The sequence below is a fragment of the Cryptomeria japonica genome, chromosome 4 (genome assembly GCF_030272615.1).
Source record: "Cryptomeria japonica chromosome 4, Sugi_1.0, whole genome shotgun sequence".
In the NCBI taxonomy this organism is placed as follows: Eukaryota; Viridiplantae; Streptophyta; class Pinopsida; order Cupressales; family Cupressaceae; genus Cryptomeria; species Cryptomeria japonica.
This window is the reverse complement of record NC_081408.1, coordinates 555233418-555239222: the sequence shown is the minus strand read 5'-3', so window position 1 is coordinate 555239222 and position 5805 is coordinate 555233418. Positions and strand designations below refer to the sequence as shown.

Sequence of the window (5805 nt, the reverse complement as noted above, 5' to 3'; positions counted from 1 at the left end):
AGGTTCAGGTCTTTCTTGAGAATAATTGTTCCTTGAGAATCATAAATCAACCAATTAAACTTATTTCTAAGTCCCTTGTCAATTTTGAAAAACTTACAAGGTCTTTTTACATTTACTTTTTACATTAAGTCAATTAAGATGACATGATATTGTTTGATTACATCATTAGTATTCTTCGAATTTTTTTAAGTAGTCTTACTGAAGTCTTTTTACATTCAATTTTTACACCAAGTGACACAGTCAAGGCAGGGAGATCTAATGAAGGACAACCCAACCTTGCAACTTAAAACATAAACCATGCAAAGCATACCGGTAACCGGTAACAAGGTGCCAAAAACAACAGGAAGGACAACAGGTAACAACACATAACACATAACTGGTAAACAATGTGAATGAATCGTATTACAATTTGAAGAATTATACATGCCACATGTTGGGTCGCAGTCCAGGATACAAACAATGCTTACAATGCAATTACAAGATCCGCAGATCATCTACACATCAAATCGGCCTCCGGTAACAGTCTTCCGGTTCTATCCTAATCCGGACCTCAGCCTTCTAGCCTCAGTCCTACCAAATCAGAATCTCATCAATTCTACATCTTCGCTCAATCTCAAAGTTGTCTTCAATCTTCTAACTTCTCTCTCTCTCTTCAAATGATTCACAAGCTTTTATTTAAACCATCTGCAAATAATTATAACTCAATCAAGTCAGCCCAAAGACCAACTGATTCGTGAAATGTGCAACGGTAACATGTGGACTCAAATCACTAAGAACAAATCCAAAACATAAAACGATGCGCAGACCTCTGGGAGTACCAACCAAGGCCCAAAGCAACATCTCCAACGATTCGCAAGTCACAGAGATCAACTGCAACCCGAAATCATCTTCGCTCAACATACAACCAAACTAACCGGTAAGAACACATCAACTGGGACAATAGCGAAATCCACATCTCACCAGAAACAAAGCCAAATGCTATGAAACTCGAACACGATAAAGACCATGAACACAAGGGAATAAACCCAAAACCACAATGCTAAACACTCAAACATGAAGAAATGCCACGCTCTCAAGCAATTCCATTAAAAACTGCCCAACTGGTAAGAACTAGACCGATGCTCTTGCATCAGACTCTCGAGGTTAATTGAAAAGTGAGTCCCATCACTTGATCTGGTTCGACGAACAATCAGTAGGTACTTGCAACTGCCTTAGGGGATTTGACGATCTAACCACAGCTTCCGGTTGCCTCTCCATGATGATCTACTAGTCCAAACTGCAGCCTGCCTCAATCGGCGATCTGTTAAAGTCTCCACCCACTAACTACCTCAAGATCAAGCTCAAGATTGACTGTCTACCTGCAAAACTTGCTCTGCCTCACGTTCAACGATCTAAACAAGTCCACAAGTTGCCTCAATCTTCTCTCCAACCAACCGGTGCATAACCGGGTCCTCCTCCAACAACAAGCTCACAAACCAGCTTTGATACCATTTGACGCAGTCAAGGCAGGGAGATCCAATGAAGGACAACCCAACCTTGCAGCTTAAAACATAAACCATGCAAAGCATACCGGTAATCGGTAACAAGGTGCCAGAAACAACAAGAAGGACAACAGGTAACAACACAAAACACATAACCGGTAAACAATGTGAATGAATCTTATTACAATTTGAAGAATTATACATGCCACATGTTGGGTTGCAGTCTAGGATACAAACAATGCTTACAATGCAATTACAAGATCCGTAGATCATCTACACATCAAATCGGCCTCTGGTAGCAGTTTGTCGGTTCTATCCTAATCCGGACCTCAGCCTTCCGGCCTCAGTCCTACCGAATCAGAATCTTGTCAGTTCTACATCTTCGCTCAATCTCAATGCTCTATCTTCAATCTTCTAACTTATCTCTCTCTTCAAATGATTCACAAGCTTCCATTTATACCATCTGCAAATAATTACAACTCAATCAAGTCGGCCCAAAGACCAACCGGTTCATGAAACGTGCAACAGTAACATGTCGGCTCAAATCACTAAGAACAAATCCAAAATATAAAATGATGCGTAGACCTCCGGGAATACCAACCAAGACCCAAAGCAACATCTCTAACAATTTGCAAGTCACGAAGATCAACCGCAACCCGAAATCATCTTCGCTCAACATACATCCAAACTAACCGGTAAGAACACATCAACTGGGACAATACCGAAAATCCACATCTCACCGGAAACAAAGCCAAATGCTATGAAACTCGAACATGATAAAGTCCACAAACACAAGGGAATAAACCCAAAACCACAATGCTAAACACTCAAATATGAAGAAATGCCATGCTCTTGAGCAATTCCACTGAAAAACTGCCCAACTGGTAAGAACTAGATCGGTGCTTCTGCATCAACAAGTCAAAGGGTTGTAGTATAATTGCTAAAGATGATGATATATTATTTGATTACATCATCCACTAAAGTTCAAACTCCTAGAAATAGGATTAGGTTTGACACTTGGGTGACTTTAGATATACATGTTTTCTCATCATGTTGTAATTGCTTGTTTTTAAAGGACATAGAAGCCAATATTTATATAATCTAATTGTTTCTGTAAAAATAAAAAATCAAATACTATTAAGTCTTGTTTGGGCCATTTTTTTTGGCAAGTACAATTTAATTGGTTTAAAAGTGGGATCACATCAAGTGATGCAATGGTTCTTTGTTGACCTTGTTTTTTCTATATATCAACCTAATTAAATCCAAACTTTGGTTGAGGTCATGTATGTGCCTTGGTTAACAAACTTTGTAGGTTTGAGATTATTTTTTTGTTTAATTTAAATTTGAAATCAATTGACATATTTTTTAAATCTAATTTAATATTTTTTAGATCTAATATTCCTTGGATGTTTGTTCTTGGTTTGATTACATATTGAGATGCCAATAACTAATTAAACCTAAAATATTCAACTTAAATTACTTTGTTACTTAAGATTTGTCCTTTAAATTAGGTTTATTAAAAAATAAATCCAAGTACTTTGATCTTTTTAGTGTAAACACAGGATGTTGGATTATTCCTTGTTTTAGATTCATTAGCTTATATCTAGTATAAATGATAACTTTAACATATAATTTGGTTCTTTCACAAAAATCAAATGAAATGATCTTCGTGAAATGGTATATTAGAGTTTGGTTATTTTAAATTAAAATCAATCATAGATTTTGATAATGAAATTAAAAAAAATGATGTAAATTAATAAAATGTAGATTTTCTTTTGTTAATAGAGTTAGTGGAATTGGGTTTTAGAATAAACGAAAAGATGTCAAATGCAAATGCCACAACATAGATGATTCAAGATCAACTTCGGTGGGGATTCTAGAAGATACCTGGGTACTTTAGGTGTAGTTTACAAAATTCAAGATTAGGAAGAAAAGATGATTGATAGAATGTCAAAAAGATTTCTAAAAGGAAATTGAAGGTGATTCATTATTAGTTATCAATGCAATAAGACAAAAATCATTACAAGGATGGAAACTTAGCAATTTATTGGAAAAAGCCATTGACATACTATCGAAGTTTGATGACTAACTAATTAATCATATCTATTGAGAGGGCAACTCAATGGTCGATTACTTGCCCAAAAAACTTTGAGTAGAAGTTAAATCTAGCAAGTGAGATAAATTGATATTTTTTTAAAAGTTGGTAGCGAAAAAATAATAGTAAAATTTGATGAAGTATGCATGAAAATAAAATTTGAAGGAGATAATATTTTTTTGTATTGAAGAAGATTTGAACTTAGCACTATCTAGATGCCTACAACATGGACTTTGCCATCAATTTATGCATTTAATTTTTTACAAGTTTTTATATTTAAATAATTCTAGATTTTTTGGGCCACTTTATGTATTTAAAAAGTTAAACTGTATCAAAACTAGAGGAAAATAGGTCACACAATTTAACTTTATGTATCAAAATATGCTTTTATTATATTTTGAAACTTGAAATATGAATGAAAAAGGATATTAACATTATAAAAATAAAAATTAATTGATTAAAAGAATATGAATTAATTAAAATATATAAACTTGTTGAACTAAAAAATAACCCACCACAATGAGATTCTATAAAGACAATATGAATCCCAATGTTCCACTATAGACACAACATGTGCCAATTTGGATGGAATGTGTGTGGGTTTGTGGAACACAAAGAACCAAGAAAACAGGATTAGAAAAAAAAGGAGGGCAATGTAAAGTTTTTTTTAAAGAGATCAAGATAAAATTAGATAATTATTATATAGTAATTAATAAACATGAAAAATTACATGATTTATAATATTTGTTACAAATCAAACAAAAAGAAATAAAAAGCCATTTATTTAAATATTAATTTTTTTAAATTCTTAAATTTTGATTGTTCAAAATTTTTATAGTCTAAAACAATTTAAAATATTATTTATGATCAAACTTAACAAAAATACAAACTTTTTATAAAGAAATTGTAACCAGTTCAACCTAACATCCATTATGCAAACCACATGATGATTCTATACCTACCACCAAAATTATACAAACTATTTAAACTAAGTAAAAAATATATATTATTTTTATAACATGACTTATTAGAAAAATTATCTTAAAAAATATTAATGAATATAAAAAATCATTTATTAGATAAACTTAAAAATTGATCAATTTTATTTTACCTCCTATTCAAACTACATATACATTTTAGTGAGCATATCAGCACATCAAATTCATTTTTAATATCATCCATGGTTAAAAATGAATCCATCTCTTCATCATACAAAAATATGCAGCTAAAATTAAAATGTTCATTTTATATAAAATTATCTGCCCACTGCTAAAATCGGGAAAATATAAAACAGTTGGAGCAGTCCACAGTGCAATCGAAGCAGCAGTTTAATCCCACATGTAATGTGCAAAAATACCTGGAGGATGCGAATGCTATATAAAATGGAATAGAAGGGTAAATTAACTATCTTTGCGCTTGGGGCAATGACGCAGCTAGTGAGGTTATAACCGAGGCGCGTCAATTGCTGGTTGAAAACTATTTCCAAACCCCCTCATTGGCCTTCCTCCACGAGAGAGGCCATCGAGAATTTTTGAAGGGTCTGCCTCTGGCTTAGACCCACAAATCTAAAACTAAAATTGGATTCTGGATTATAAATATGTCCAATAGCCTATCTATATTAATCAAATTATGTTTCCAATAAGAAATGATTTGTAAAATGATGATAATAAATTAATTACTATTTCTTATATATATTTTATTTGTGCTTAAAATATCACTTAGGTTGACTTTAATGCTTAAATATAACACCTAGGATGAATGATCTAATAAGAATATATCTTAAACATAATTTGAGTACTCATACGCTTTGCATATTATAGGATCGGGCAACTGCATGTTATGCGACTTTCCATAGTATGTTAGTGCGTTTTTGTAGCCAGAATAGCTGTCTCCCTATAAGATCAAGGGTTGTAACATTATCTTCAATGTTGATCAATTGTAGATATTTATGCACAAAATATTCATCTTTCTATTTGACATCTTCAATTAGCTAATTCTTCCACTAAATGAAATGCTTGGTGATTGTGTCATTAACTTTTTTGTGCATCTACGGAGATTCAACTATGGGCCCAAGATGATTCTTCCTTCTTCACCTAGCTCTATTATTTATGTAGGGACCTATCAACTAATCATGTTTTTTTTAAAAAGAAACATAAATATCAAGATGTGGCTTAAGCTTGTAGGGCTCTATTTATGTAGGGACCGATCAACTAATTTATGTATTTTTAT

General features: G+C 32.9%; 1 non-coding gene across 1 annotated transcript; it reads left to right on the top strand.

Annotated features, from left to right (window-relative positions):
• The first annotated feature begins 4982 nt into the window (after positions 1-4982).
• On the top strand, positions 4983-5133 carry LOC131029470 (U4 spliceosomal RNA). Its single transcript, XR_009102782.1, has one exon. It is a non-coding gene; the product is annotated as a U4 spliceosomal RNA (small nuclear RNA).
• The last annotated feature ends 672 nt before the right edge of the window (positions 5134-5805 follow it).